This window comes from Chiloscyllium plagiosum, unplaced genomic scaffold, assembly GCF_037043375.1.
Source record: "Chiloscyllium plagiosum isolate Xiang-an unplaced genomic scaffold, Cpla_swu_hap1 HiC_scaffold_40, whole genome shotgun sequence".
In the NCBI taxonomy this organism is placed as follows: Eukaryota; Metazoa; Chordata; class Chondrichthyes; order Orectolobiformes; family Hemiscylliidae; genus Chiloscyllium; species Chiloscyllium plagiosum.
Window position 1 is genome coordinate 71,082,093 of NW_028270178.1, and position 15,559 is coordinate 71,097,651.

The 15,559-nt window shown below is 49.8% G+C and overlaps 1 long non-coding RNA gene across 1 annotated transcript in view; it reads left to right on the forward strand.

Annotated features, from left to right (window-relative positions):
- Positions 1 to 13,298: 13,298 nt before the first annotated feature.
- Positions 13,299 to 15,559, forward strand: part of LOC148138603 (uncharacterized) — a 43,158-nt gene continuing 40,897 nt past the window's right edge. The window contains exon 1 of the long non-coding RNA XR_015753917.1: positions 13,299 to 13,433. This is a non-coding gene — a long non-coding RNA (uncharacterized LOC148138603). The remainder of the gene's footprint in view (positions 13,434 to 15,559) is intronic.

Sequence of the window (15,559 nt, forward strand, 5' to 3'; positions counted from 1 at the left end):
TGAGAAGCTTGTAGATGAGGGTAGGGCATTTGACGTGGTATACATGGACAAAAGTAAAGCCTTTGACAAGGTTCCACGTGGTAAGCTGTTGGAGAAAATGCAGAGGCATAGAATTGAGGGCGATTTAGCAGTTTGGATGAGAAACTTGCTTTCTGAAAGAAGGCAGCAAATGATGGTTGTTGGAAAATATTCAGCCTGGAGTCCAGTTACTAGTCACGTGCCACCAGGATCTGTTTTGGGACCACTGCAGATATAGGTGAATTGATTAGGAAATTTGCAGACGACACTAAAGTCAGTGTAGTAGTGGACAGTGTGGAAGAATGTTACAGGTTGCAAGGGGACTTGGATAAACTGCAGAATTGGGCTGAGAGGTGGCAAATAGAGTTCAATGCAACTAAATGTGAGGTGATGCACTTTTAGAAGAATGACAGGAAGGCTGAATACTGGGTCAATGGAAAGATTCTTGGTCGTGTGGTGTGCAGAGGGATCTTTGAGTCCATGTACATAGATCCCTGAAAGTTGCCACCCAGGTTGATAGTGTTGTTAAGAAGGCATACGGTGTGTTAGGTTTCATTCGTGGTGGGATTGAGTTCCGAAGTTGAAATACCATACTGCAACTATACAAAATGCTGGTGCAGCCACACTTGGAATATTGTGTTCAGTTCTGGTGCCCATATTTCCAGAAGGATCTGGAAACATTGGAAAAGGTGCAGAGGAGATTTACCAGAATGTTGCCTGGTCTGGAGAGTAAGTTTCAAAATGTCTGAAATTCACGTTCATTACCTTGGCCAGAACTCTAGCCCAGCAGGAGGGAAATCTGTCCCTCAATCCCCAGAATCCATGTAATCGCTTGCTCCATGTGTCCACTTGGAAACCTATGTGAAGGGATGTTCAGCCTGACAGAGAACTGAGAGACTGAGAGACTTGAAACTCTTCTCATTGGCAAGAATAAGGCTAGAGGGGATTTGATAGAGACATACAAGATGATCAGAGGATTAGAAAGGTAGACAGTGGAAGTATTTTTCCTAGGATGATGATGTCAGCATAGGGGGAATGGGGTGGAACCCTGCTCATGACTCCACCCCCATTCCCCCCACTCCAGTTACGGGCTCCGCTCCCACTCCCAGCTCCACACCCACACCAGATCCCAGCTCCCAGCCCTGCCGAGTGTTCACCATCCTTCCAGGCCTTCCCCTCACTGAGGACGAACGGTCAGTCCTCAGCAAAGACCTCACCTTCATCCCCCTCCGTCCACGCATCAATGAATTTAATACACGCTGTGTCGTCGAACACTTCTTACACTGCCTCCGAGCTTACTTTCACAATCAGGACTCCCGCCCACCTTTCGAGGACCCCTTCGCCCACCTCCAACACACTGCATCCACCTGGACACCCCGCGCTGGCCTATTACCTGCCCTCGACCACTTCATTTCTAACTGCCACCAGGACATTAACCGCCTCAACCTGTCTACCCCCCTCCCCCACTCCAACCTCTCACCCTCACAACGCGCAGCCCTCCAATCCCAACCTCACCATCAAGCCAGCAGATCAAGGGGGCGCAGTGGTAGTCTGACACACTGACCTCTAAACCGCTGAAGCCAAACGCCAACTTGAGCACACCTCTTCCTACTGCCCCCTCGATCATGACCCCACCCCCATCACCAAACCATCATCTCCCAGACCATACAGAACCTCATAACCTCGAGATCTCCCACCCACAGCATCTAACCTCATAGTCCGGGAACCCCGCACTACCCGGTTCTACCTCCTTCCCAAGATCCACAAGCCTGACCACTCTGGACAACCCATTGTCTCAGCATGCTCCTGCCCCACTGAACTCATTTCTACCTACCTTGACACTGTCCTATTCCCCCTAGTCTAGGAACTCCCCACATACATTTGAGACACCACCTGCGCCCTCCACCTCCTCCAAGACTTCCGTTTCTCCGGCACCCAACGCCTCATCTTCACCATGGATATCCAATCCCTCTACACCTCCATCCGCCATGACCAGGGCCTCCAAGCCCTCCGTTTTTACCTCTCCCGATGTCCCCAACAGTACCCTTCCACTGACACTCTCATTCGTTTGGCCGAACTGGTCCTCACCCTTAATTTGTCCTTCGAATCCTCCCACTTCGTCCAGAACAAAGGGGTAGTCATGGGAACACGTATGGGCCCCAGCTATGCCTGTCTCTTTGTTGGCTACGTAGAATAGTCGATCTTCCGTAATTATACCGGCACCACTCCCCACCTCTTCCTCCGCTACATTGATGACTGCATTGGTGCCACCTCGTGCACCTGCGAGGAGGTTGAGCAATTCATCAACTTCACCAACACATTCCACCCTGACCTTAAATTTACCTGGATTATCTCTGACACCTCCCTCCCCTTTCTGGACCTCTCCATCTCCATTAATGACGACCGACTTGACACTGGCATTTTTTACACACCTACTGACTCCCACAGCTACCTGGATTACACCTCTCCCCACTCTACCTCTTGCAAAAATGCCATCCCGTATCCCAATTCCTCCGCCTCTGCCGTATCTGCTCCCAGGAGGATCAGTTTGACGACATAACACACCAGGTAGCCTCCTTCTTTAGAGACAACAATTTCCCTTCCCACGTGGTTAAAGGTGCCCTCCAACGCACCTCGTCCACATCCCGCGCCTCTGCCCTCAGACCCCACCACTCCAACCGTAACAAGGACAGAACGCCCCTTGTGCTTACCTTCCACCCCACCAACCTTTGCATAAACCAAATCATCCGCCGACAGTTCCGCCACCTCCAAAAGACCCCACCACCAGGGATATATTTCCCTCCCCACCCCTTTCCACATTCCGCAAAGACCGTTCCCTCCGTGACTACCTGGTCAGGTCCACGCCCCCCCCCCCCCCCTAACAAACCACCCTCCCAACCTGGCACCTTCCCCTGCCACCGCAGGAATTGCAAATCCTGTGTCCACACCTCCTCCCTCACCTCTATCCAAGGCCCTAAAGGAACCTTCCACATCCATCAAAGTTTTACCTGCACATCCACTAATATCATTTATTGTATCCGTTTCTCCCAATGCGGTCTCCTCTACATTGGGGAGACTGGACACCTCCTAGCAGAGCGCTTTACAGAATATCTCCGGGACATCCGCACCAATCAAGCTGACCGCCCTGTGGCCCAACATTTCAACTCTCCCTCCCACTCTGCCGAGGACATGGAGGTCCTGTGCCTCCTTCACCACCGCTCCCTCACCACCAGACACCTGGAGGAAGAACGCCTCGTCTTCCGCCTCGCAACACTTCAACCCTAAGGCATCAATGTGGACTTCAACAGTTTCCTCATTTCCCCTTCCTCCACCCCAGTTCCAAACTTCAAGCTCAGCACTGTCCCCGTGACTTGTCCTGACTTGTCCTCCCTGTCTATCTTCTTTTCCACCTATCCACTCCCCCCTCCCCCCGACCTATCACCTTCATCCCCCTCCCCCACTCACCTATTGTACTCTATGCTACTTTCTCCCCACCCCTACCCTCCTCTAGCTTATCTCTCCACGCTTCAGGCTCTCTGCCTTTATTCCTGATAAAGGGCTTTTGCCTGAAACGTCGATTTAACTGCTCCTCGGATGCTCCCTGAACTGCTGTGCTCTTCCAGCACCAGAATCTGTACCCGACCACATCATTTTGCCCCACGATAGTGGTATCTGGCTGTGCACAAGGAGGAGTGGCACAGTGTGTACTGGGATGGCCTGGGGCCCTGAAACACATGGTAAAGACTAAAATCACCAGAGCATTGAGAGCCCCACCACATTGTTTGCATGTTCTATTGTTTTTACTCTGTTTCTGCCTTCCCTTGTTTTTTTTCTTAATAAAGTCGTTATTACACACACCTGCACAAATGAACTTAGGCCTCTCGATCCAAGATTCGGGATATTTTCACCACATCACAAGGCATCGACTCTAACTTCCCTTGTCCCTTAGCCTGCTGAGTCACGCCTGAATCAACTCTGCAATTGGGAGGAAGGGGCGGAACAGGAGGACCGAGCAGCGGCCGGTCGTCAAACCAGAGTGAGTGAGGACCGGGGCCAAAGCATTCTCGGGGAGTGAACGCTTCACGATTGGTCAGAAAGCAAACTATTTTGCAGAATTGATCATTCTCACCACATAGTGGAGCATTAAACCTCTCCCATGAATCAATGTGAGATTTTTAAGAAATAGTTGAGATGTAAATCTGATAACGTATATTAGGGAGATTTAAACAATCCTTAGATAAACACATGGGTGATTTTGCAATAGTGTAGGGGACGAGCTGAGAATAATTCACAGATCGGCGTGAATAATTCACAGGTCGGTTTAGACAACTCGAGTAAGAAATTTATTTTCAGAACTCCCAGAACGATTGGCAATTTACATACCTGCCGGTATGGTTAAGTTGGGACCAAACAATCTATTTACATAGTAAACATCGCAATGGCTCTAACTTGAACGAGCAATTGTTAATGACTAATATTTCACCCATGATCCTATGCCGATATGAATATTCTCTATAAACTCACCGGTAATCTCAGACGCACGCGCAGTTTGGTTTCTATGTGGAGCATGCGCAGTGTCACATTGATCAGGGCACAGAGAGAGAGAGACAAGGAGCTGCTTTCTCCGACAGCGGCTGCGATCGGCTTCAGAGAGCGGCGCTCAGAGCCGGTGTGTGGGAGCCTTGCTGGGAGAAAGGAGCGGAGAGATTTCACAGGTCCTGGATACAGGTTAAAAATAACTCGATAAAGACCCTCCAGGCCCGGGTAAGGAGGCGGCGGTCTCTGATCAGGGAAGGGGCCCTCATTTGTTTGAGGGAAGAGGGAGCGCGGGCCTGGGGGCCGCCATCTTGAGAAGGTCAAGGTGCAGGAGGGCGGGGCTCTCGGGGTCTGGAGAACAATCAGAGGAAAGGGAAGACCCATTGTTACTGATTAATCGCACGGACACAGCATCACTGGGCGGTCCCGCAGGAATATCCTCTCTCAGTCCTGCTGGGATGGTTCACCCAGTCAGAACCAGCAGCTCTCCTCCTCTCTCAGCTCCCCTTCTGTCCTTCCTGCAGCATCTGTCCCTTGGGACAGTGAGCTGCCTGTCCTGTCCCTCCCTCAGCTGGTGTTTCTGTAATTCCTGTGATATCCCAGTCCCATCTTAGATTACTTCACTAAAGACAGGAATGCACCCGATGGATTTTTCTTAACATCAGCAATTGTTTAATACTCACTTACAGGTTTTTAATTACATCGTTTTTGAAGTATTTACTTCACATTCAATCATGTGCAATGGTGGGATTTGGACCTGTGTCCAGAGAACACTTGCTGAGTTTCTGGATAAATTGTCACACAGTAATGCCACTAGGCCATCACTTCGCCTGCTCACAGTTTGTATATCCCAGTGCAACATGAATCAAGACCCTTTCTTCCTGCACAATTGTTTGACCCAGCACTCTGGTGATGTGACTCAGTACCTCTCCATGTGGTATCCCTCACTATGTGGGTCTAATTGCTGCCTCTGTCAGCGTCTCTCACTCTTGAAGTTACTCCAGATCATGAGCCAACAGAATTCTCCACTCCAGAGAGATGAGGCAGCACAGGTCAGGAATGGAGACTGGGATTTTCCAGATCTCTGTGGGCTCAGTGCCATTCTATGTGTGTAACCCTCAAAGCATTAGTCTAATTTCCCATTCTGCCTGTTTCTGTGTCTTCTACAGGTACTCATGGAGTTCCTGACTCAATAGACTTGCCAACTGCTGGTTGGGACGATGGTTGGTCAGCCAGAAAGACAAAGTCAGGGAGGTCGGGAGTCTTCAATAAATCCTGCTGCCAGGTAAGATCATTCCAGTGCACAGAGCAGAAAGTAATAAGGGGGATCCAAACATCAGCTATCTAGACATGACATAGAGAAAGTGCTGGAGGGGGAGCACAGTACAAACACAACCCAGGCTCAATCACCACACCTGCTGCAAGTTTTATTGTAATGAGACAGCATCGGGAGTTCCCAGTTATCAGTCCAGGCCTGTGCTTTCTTAGGGAGCATCAGAACAACTGAGGGGAAAGCAGGCCTCCCACGAGACGGTGGTAATGCTGCCTGGGATCTTTCTGTTCCCTATTCCCTCTCCAACACTGTATCAATGGCTTGTATTGAGGACCAGTGTCTTCAATCATTCTAACTCCTATAACAGTTCCTATCTCTGTCATCTCCTCCCCTCTCACCAATTATTTTGCATATTTGAAACCTCCAGTCCAGATGACCATCCATATTGCTGTAACTTGCTTCAGTCTCTACAACATGCCTTGTCTCAATAGTCTCCTCCTCCAATAACTAGAGACATCGGGTCTGTTTCTGTGCGGCATGACTCTTCGGCCGAGGTTTCCTAAATGGAATGAGTCGCGTTTGCCTGTGTTTGGCTCATATCCCTTCAAACCTTCTCCTCTCCACGTACCTGCCCGAGTGTCTTTTCCATGTTGTAATTGTACTTGTTTTTACCATTTCCTCTGGCGGCCCGTTCCGTCTATGCACCATCCTCTGTGGATAATGTTGCCCCTCAGCTCCCTCTTTAAATCCTTGCTCTCTCACCTCACGTTTATGCCTCTAGCTTTGGACTCACCTACCCTTGGCTTTTCACCTTACTTAGATCCTACATGGTTTCATAAACCTTTATAAGGTCACCCCGTGGCCTCCTCTGCCCAGGAGAAATATTGACGACAGTGTTACCAATATCTCCAACTCATGTACTCAATGCTCTGACCAACGAAGACAAGTGTGCCAATTGCTGCTTTCAACACCCTGTCGCCCCGTGATGCCAGTACAAGGAACAATGTAACTGCACCCCTTTGTCTCTCCCTTTTCTACAACACTGTCCAGGGCCCAACCATTAACTGCGTTAGTCCTCCCTAGTTTGTCTGAACTAAATCTAACACCTGAATTAAACTCCATCTTTCATTCCTTGGCCCAGTTGATTAACATCCCCTTCGATAACTATATTCCCTGCCCACTTTTCCACTAATCTTGATATCTATAAACATATTAACAGGGACTCCTATATTTTCACTCAAATTGTTTATGTAAGTGGTGCACAATCCTTACAGAACACTGCTGGTCAGAGGCCTCCAGTCTGAACAACAACCCTCTCCCACCACCCTCTGTCTCCCACTGTCATTCCATTTTGTATCCAGTTGGCTAGCTCTCCCTGATCCCTTGTGATCTCCCCTTACTAACCAATGTATCATGCTACATCCTGAAGAAGGGTTTGCAGAAGCCAGAAACAATGTCTGTTGCTCTGCTTTCATCTATCTTTTTGGTCACATCTTGAGCAAACTCCAGTCAAGTTTGTGGGACATGTTATCCCACGCACAAAGCCATGCTGGCTGTCCGTAAACAGGCCTTATCTTTCCAAATGCATGTAAGGCCTACCTCTCAGAATGACCTCCAACAACTGACCCACCCTGATGTCTCGCTCATCAGTCTGTAGTTCCCTGGCTTTCTCTTGCAGCCTTTCCTAATTGATGACACAACATTATAATCATAGTCAGAGAGTCATACCACACTGTTCGGTTAACGCTAACCATACTCTAAAACAGATCTCATCCCACCTGCCTGTTCCTGGATCATATCCCTTCAAACCTTTCCTATTCCTGTACTAATCCAAATGTCTTTTGAACATTGTATTTGTCCCCATGTTCACCCCTTCCTTGGGAAGTTCATTTCACACACAACCCACCCTCTGTGTAACAATGTACCTCTCATGCCTTTTATTTTATATGTCTCTCCTCTAACGTAAAAATGTAGTGCCTTGTCTTGAAACCCCCCCTGTCCATGGGAAAAGACAACTCTCATAACTCTATCTATCCTCCTCATGATTTTATAAACTTCTATGAGGTCATCTGTCAACATTCAGGTTTCAGTGAAAAATACCAACCTCTTCAGCCTTTCTTTATACTGAAGCCTTTCGTACCCAGCCACATCCCAATAAACCTTCTCCCAACTCTTCCCAGCTTAATAATATCCTTCCTATAACTGGGTGACCAGAACTGGACACAGTATTCCAGAAGAGGACTCATCAATGGCCTATATAATCTCAATGTGACTTCCAACGCCTATATCCAAAGGACTGAGCGATGAAAGCAAGTGAGGCAAACACCTTTTTATAAACTATCCTGTCTCTCCATGTTGCAAACTTCAAAGAATTATGTAGCTGAACCCTGAGGTCCCTCTGATCTACAATACTACCGAAGGTCTTGCCATTAATTGTATAAGCCCTGCACGTGTTTGTTGTACCAAATGCATTACCTCGCATTTATTCAGATTGAACTCCATCTACAGTTTTTCAGCCATTCACACATTTCATCAGGATCCCTTTGTAATCTCAGAAAACCTTCTTCACTGTCCACAATGCCACCCTCCAGTCTATCAGCCTATCACACATAGCTCTCTATGGTACAAGTATCTCTGCTAGGGACCCTACAATTTCTTCACCAGCTTCCCACAATGTCCTGAGATCCGTTTGATCAGGTCCTGGGGATTTTTCTACCTTTGTGTTTTAAACCCTCCAGCATCTCCTTTTCTATAATGTGGACTAATTTCAAGACTTTGAGTCATAGAGATGTACCGCACGGAAACAGGCCCTTCGGACTACCTCCTGCATGGCGTTTCTAGTCGCATTTGCCACAATTTTGCCAATATCCCTCTGAACCCTTGCTATTCATACACCCATCCACATGCCTTTTAAATGTATTTCTATCAGCCTCCCCTATTTGCTCCGGCAGCTTATTCCATCCACTCTGCGGGAGCCAGTTGTCCTTTAGATCCCTTTGAAAAGTTTCCCTCGCCTGGGGAAATGACCTTGTCTATTGACCCTGTCGATGACCGTCATCATTTTAAACACCTTTTATCGATTAACTCCTCAGCCTCCCATGTTCAACTGAAAACAGCCCCAGCCTTTTCAGGCTTCTCCCTGAAGCGCAAGCCCTCCAACCCTGGCAACATCTTTGGTCATTTCTTCTGAACCCTTTCATGTTCCACAACATCCTTCCGATGGCATTGAGACCAGATTGCACAGTATTCCAATAGTGGTCAGGCCAAACACTGTTTAGTTCCCTGAGCGCCCCAGTCTTTATCCACAATAAGTTCCAAAGTGAAATATTTGTTTTGGATCTTGTAGTTTCACACATCGTTGGCTTCATTGATCATTAAGGATACCGGGTTTGTCCCGCGCTCTTCTTTTGCTCTTAATACACTTGTAGAGTCTCTTTGGATTCTCCTTAACTTTCTCTGCCAAAGCTATCTCGTGTCCCCTTTTGACATGATTTCCGTCCTAAGTGTATTTCTACAGCCCCGATGCTCCTGAAGGGATCCCCTTGAGTCAGCCAGTTATATCTGACATGTGACCCCATTTTTTCTTGACCACAGCCTCGAAACTCAGCCAGTGTTTCCTAATTTAGTCAGCATTGAGCTGCACACTAACAGGAACACGCTGGCGCTGAACGCTCCTTTTATCTCGGTTTTAAAATATTCCTACTTGCCAGACTTCCCTTTATCTGCAAATAGCCTCCCCAGATCTACTTTAAAAATTCATGTCTAATGCTATCTTGCTCCATTGAATAACTTGAACTTGTGGACCAGGCCTGTCCTTTTCCATCGCTATTTTCAAACTAATACAATTCTGGTAACTTTCCAAAGTGCTCCCCCACTAACACCTCAGTCCCTTTTCCCGACCTTGTTTCCCAAGGGGAAGTCAGGTTTAGCCCCATTCTCCAGTTGGGCCACTTACATAATGACTGGGAGTTTTCGGAACACACTTAACAAATTCCTTCCATCCAAATGCTTAACTTAGTAGCAATCCAAGTCCAGGTTTGGAACGGTATAGATCCCCTATCATTACAACCCTATTATTCAAAGAGATATCTAAAATCTCCTGACATATTTGCTCCTTCATCTCTCATTGCCTATCACTGTAGTACGACCATAGAAAACTAATGACCAATTTTTATTTCTCAGTTCCACAGATATCGCTTAACGGGGCGATCCTGCATGAATACTCCCTCGAGGTACTCCTGGGATGTTTCCCCCAATCAAAACCACCGACTCTCCTCCTGTTTTGCCTCCTGTTCTATCATTCTTGTAGCATCTGTCTCCGGAACATTGAGCTGCTGGTTCTGTTGCTCCCTCAGCTGTGTCTCTGTAATACCTATGGTATCCCAATCCCATGTTCCCATCCATGCTCTGGGTTCATCTTCCTTATCTGTCTGGCCCTTTGCATTGAAATAACTGCAGTTTAATCCACCAGTTTTCCCTAATTGTCTGCTTTGTTCTTGCCTGCCTTGTCTACTTATATTCCTCTCTTGAACATTTGTACCAGCCACAACTTTCTTTCTGGCCTTACGACTCTTTGGGGTCACACAGCCCTGCCAGACAAGTTTCAATCCTCTCGAGCAGCTCCAGCAACGCTCCCCACCAGGATGTAGTCCCCCTCCTGCTCCCAGTTCAGGTGTATTTCCCACCCTGTCTACCTGTGCTGACACCTTCAGACATCCAGGGACTTGCCCACCAAGTTCCCTGTGTTCCTCAGTACTCCAGGAGGACCTACCATTCATGATGTATATCATTCATTTATTAGAACTCCCGCAGTACATTACCTCACAGTAATCAGAAGTAAACTCTGTCTGACATTACTCTGCTCAGTTGATCATGTGATCGATATCAGATTGTAGCCTGGGACCATCCCCCTCACTTGGACAACATCCTCACCTTTCATGTCATCTGCAAACCTGCTAATGTTACCTTCTGCTTTCACATCTGAGTGATTAATGTCCATAATGACCAGCAATGGCTCCTGCACAGGTCCCTGTGGTACACCCGCTGGGCAAAGGCTTTCAATCACAAAACCAACCCTCCACCAATTGTGGAGCCAATTTGCCAACTTACCTTGGATCCCATGGGCTCTTCCCTTTTGGACCAGCCTTCCGTGTGGGACCTTGTCAAAGACCTTAATGAACTCCCTATAAACCACATCATCTGCACTGCCCTCATCAATATCAGAGGACAGTCATCTAGCAAATCCATACAGACAATCCCTAATGAAATTGCGGGGTTATCCGTTTTTGGCGAATACATTGTAGAGGTGTTCTTCTTCCTCTTTTTGCAATTCTGGTGTACTGCAGTGTGTTGTGGCCCTTTTTAATAGTGTCTTGATGCAACTTCTTTTGTGTGTGTTGGGGTGGTTGCTTTCGTAGTTCAGGACTTGGTCTGTGTGTGTGGCTTTCCTGTATACCTTTGTGGTGAATTCTCCGTTCGGTGTTCTCTGTACCCTCACGTCTAGGAATGGGAGTTGGTTGTCCTTTTCTTCCTCTCTAGTGAATCGGATTCCTGTGAGTGTGGCGTTGATGATCCAGTGTGTGTTCTCTATTTCTGTGTTTTTTAATGATTACAAAGGTGTCATCCACATATCTGACCCAGAGTTTGGGTTGAATTTGCAGTAAGACTGTTCTAATCTTTGCATTACCGCTTCTGCTATGAGTCCAGAGATGGGTGAGCCCATGGGTGTGCTGGTGATTTGTTCATATATTTGGTTGTTGAATGTGAAGTGTGTTGTGAGGCACAGGTCCAGTAGTTTGAGTATGTCGTCTTTGTTGATAGTTCAACGTCCTGTTTTTTTGTTCTGTATGTCCAGCAGGTTGGCTATGGTTTCTCTGGCTAGGGTTTTGTCGATAGAGGTGAACAGTGCTGTTACATCGAATGAGACCATGTTTTTCCTTGTCGATGTGTATATTTCTGATGATGTTCAAGAATTCCTGTGTTGACTGTACAAAGTGTCTGGATCCGCTGATCATTTGTTTCAGTTTCTGCTGTAGTTCTTTAGCCAGTTTGTGTGATGGTGTCCCGGGTAGTGATACTATGGATCTGAGTGGGATGTCTGGTTTGTGCACTTTAGGTAGGCCATAGAATCTGAGGGTGTTGTTGAAAACAGTTTTCATTCTCTGTTGGTCAAACCTGGTTATCTGTACGTTTTTTTTTTTGTAGGTTTCTCACTGTGTTGTTTATCCTATTGTGAGCTGTGGGGTGGGGTCAAACTCCATGCAATTTTATCCACAGATGCCTCAGGGAAACACAACGGAATGAAGACATGCCACGACCCAAAGGACTAGCCACACTACCATACATCAAGAACATTTCCGAACTGACAGCCAGACTACTGCGACCACTAGGACTCATAACAGCACACAAACCAACAGCCACTCTCAGACAACAACTCACCAGGACGAAGGACCTGACACCCAGCATGAGCAAAACCAACATAGTGTACAAAATCCCATGCAAGGACTGCACAAAACACTACATAGGACATACAGGAAGACAGCTAACGATCCACATCCATGAACAGCAACTAGCCACGAAACTACTCGACCAGTTATCCTTAGTAGCCACGCACGCAGATGACAAGCAACGTGAGTTCGACTGGGACAACACTACTATTATAGGACAAGCCAAACCGAGAACAGCCAGGGAATTCCTAGAGGCATGGCACTCATCCACAGTTTCAATCAATAAGCACATCGACCTGGACCCAATATACCGGCCACTGCAGCGGACAGCTGGAACTGACAACTGGAAACGGCAGATGCAAATCACTATAGTTGCCGGAGGAAAGATAACAGAAGCGCTTCACAGGAGGCTCCCTGAGGATGTGACCTAGACAGGGGACGAAACGTCTGCAACACAAATTCCCAACTTGGCGAACAGAACCACAACAACGAGCACCCGTGCTACAAATCTTCTCCCAAACTTTGAAGACTTTAGACTCTACAAAGCTCCGTCATGAACAACAAGCCACCATGTCTCTATTTCCTTTGCCTTCTTCAGTGTCTGCAACTCTCGCTGTATCTTCCAGTAACTTTCTTTTTTTACTGCAGGTCTACCGAGCTCCCCAGACAACCTGTTTCACCCCCTACAGCTCCCTCAATCACTGTAACACCCTCTGCTCTGTCTAATCCTCCTCTTTCCCACTGTCTTCCAGGCACAGCGGCGATCCTGTAAGAGAGCAGTGCGGAATGGGATGTTATAAATCTCAGCTGAGGCTTGATGCCGACCATTACCTGGGAGTCACAAGGGGAGAGACCCTGAGCGAGTGCAGCACAGAGCGGGAGAATATACATCAGCAGCGAGGGTCAAGGCCGACTGGGACTTGGATTTGGATAAAAAGCGGAGCAGGAAGCTCGAAATCAGCACCGAGTCACAGAGGGAGTGACCGTGTGAGGGAACAACTTGGAGCAGGAGCATGAGGCTGACTCACACCTGGGAGAATATAAATCAGCACTGAGGATCGAGGCCTAGTTATACCTGGGAGTCACAGAGACGGTGACCCTGTGAGGGAGCAGACTGGAGTGAGAGCTGGACGATTACACGTCCGAGGAGACACATCACTGTGTGTGCACGTGTCCCTCCATTGTTCTGTGTTTGTGTGTGTGTGTCCCCTTCCCTCGCTGTGTGTGAGCATGTCCCTCCCTCACTGTGTGTGTGTGTGTGTGTGTGTGTGCGTGTGCGCGTCCTCTCGCTTTCTGAGCACATGTCCCAACCTCGCTGTGTGTGTGTGTCCCCCTCGCTGTGTGTGTGTGTGTGTGTCCCCCTCGCTGTGTGTGTGTGTGTGTGTCCCCCTCGCTGTGTGTGTGTGTGTGTGTCCCCCTCGCTGTGTGTGTGTGTGTGTGTCCCCCTCGCTGTGTGTGTGTGTGTGTGTCCCCCCCTCGCTGTGTGTGTGTGGCCCCCCTCGCTGTGTGTGTGTGTGTCCCTCCCTCGCTGTGTGTGTGTGTGTGTGTGTGTATGTCCCTCCCTCGCTGTGTGTGTGTGTGTGTGTCCCCCTCGCTGTGTGTGTGTGTGTCCCTCCCTCGCTGTGTGTGTGTGTGTCCCTCCCTCGCTGTGTGTGTATGTCGTTCCATCGCTGTGTGTGTATGTCGTTCCCTCGCTGTGTGTGTATGTCGTTCCCTCGCTGTGTGTGTATGTCGTTCCCTCGCTGTGTGTGTATGTCGTTCCATCGCTGTGTGTGTATGTCGTTCCCTCGCTGTGTGTGTATGTCGTTCCCTCGCTGTGTGTGTGTGTGTCCCTCCCTCGCTGTGTGTGTGCGCGCGTCCCCCCTCGCTGTGTGTGTGCGCGCGTCCCCCCTCGCTGTGTGTGTGCGCGCGTCCCCCCTCGCTGTGTGTGTGCGCGCGTCCCCCCTCGCTGTGTGTGTGCGCGCGTCCCCCCTCGCTGTGTGTGTGCGCGCGTCCCCCCTCGCTGTGTGTGTGCGCGCGTCCCCCCTCGCTGTGTGTGTGCGCGCGTCCCCCCTCGCTGTGTGTGTGCGCGCGTCCCCCCTCGCTGTGTGTGTGCGCGCGTCCCCCTTCGCTGTGTGCGTGCGCGCGTCCCCCCTCGCTGTGTGCGTGCGCGCGTCCCCCCTCGCTGTGTGCGTGCGCGCGAACCCCCTCGCTGTGTGTGTGCGCGCGTCCCCCCTCGCTGTGTGTGTGCGCGCGTCCCCCCTCGCTGTGTGTGTGTGCGCGTCCCCCCTCGCTGTGTGTGTGTGCGCGCGTCCCCCTCGCTGTGTGTGTGCGCGCGCGTGTCCCCCCTCGCTGTGTGTGTGCGCGCGCGTGTCCCCCCTCGCTGTGTGTGTGCGCGCGCGTGTCCCCCCTCGCTGTGTGCGTGCGCGCGTGTCCCCCCTCGCTGTGTGTGTGCGCGCGCGCCCCCCCTCGCTGTGTGTGTGCGCGCGCGTGTGTGTCCTTCCCTCGCTGTGTCTGTATGTGTCCCTCCCTCGCTCTGTGTGTGTGTGTGTGTGTGCGCGGTCCCACTCTCGCTGTCTGTGTGTGCGTGTGCCTCCCTTGCTGTGTATGTGTCAGTTCCCCCCCCCGTGTGTGTGTGTGTGCCTCTTGCTGTGCGTGTGTGAGTGCATGTCCCCCCTTGCTGTGTGTGCGTGTCCCTCCCAAGCTGTGTGTGCATGTCCTTCTCTCCCTTGCTCTGTGTGTGTGTGTGTGCGCGCACGCGCGCGTGCCCCCCCTTGCTGTGAGTATGTGTCCCTCTTGATGTGTATGTGAGTGTCCCTCCCTCGCTTTGTGTGTGTGTCTTGCTGTGTGTCTGCGTATATCCCCTTAACTGTGTGTATGTGTGCGTGTCCCTCCCTTGCTTTGTGTGTGTGTGTGTCTCTTGCTGTGTGTGCGCATGTCACTCCCTAGCTCTGTGTGTGTTCCTCCCTCACTGTGAAAGTGCATATCCTCCCTTGCTGTGTGTGCGTGTGTCCCTCCCTCGCCGTGTCTGTGTGCGTCCCCTCTCCCTGTGTGTGCGTGCCCCCCTCACTTTCTGTGCACATGCCCTGCCCCTCGCCGTGTGTGTGCTTGTCCCTCCTTCCCTGTGTGTGTGTGTGTGTGTGTGTGTGTGTGTGTGTGTGTGCATGTTCCTCCCTCGCTGTGTGAATGTGTGTCCCTCCCTCCCTCGCTCTGTGTGTGTCCCTCCCTTGCTCTGTGTGTGTCCCTTGCTTGATGTGTGTGTGCGTCCCTCCCTCGCTGTGTGTGCGTATCCCTCCCTTGCTGTGCG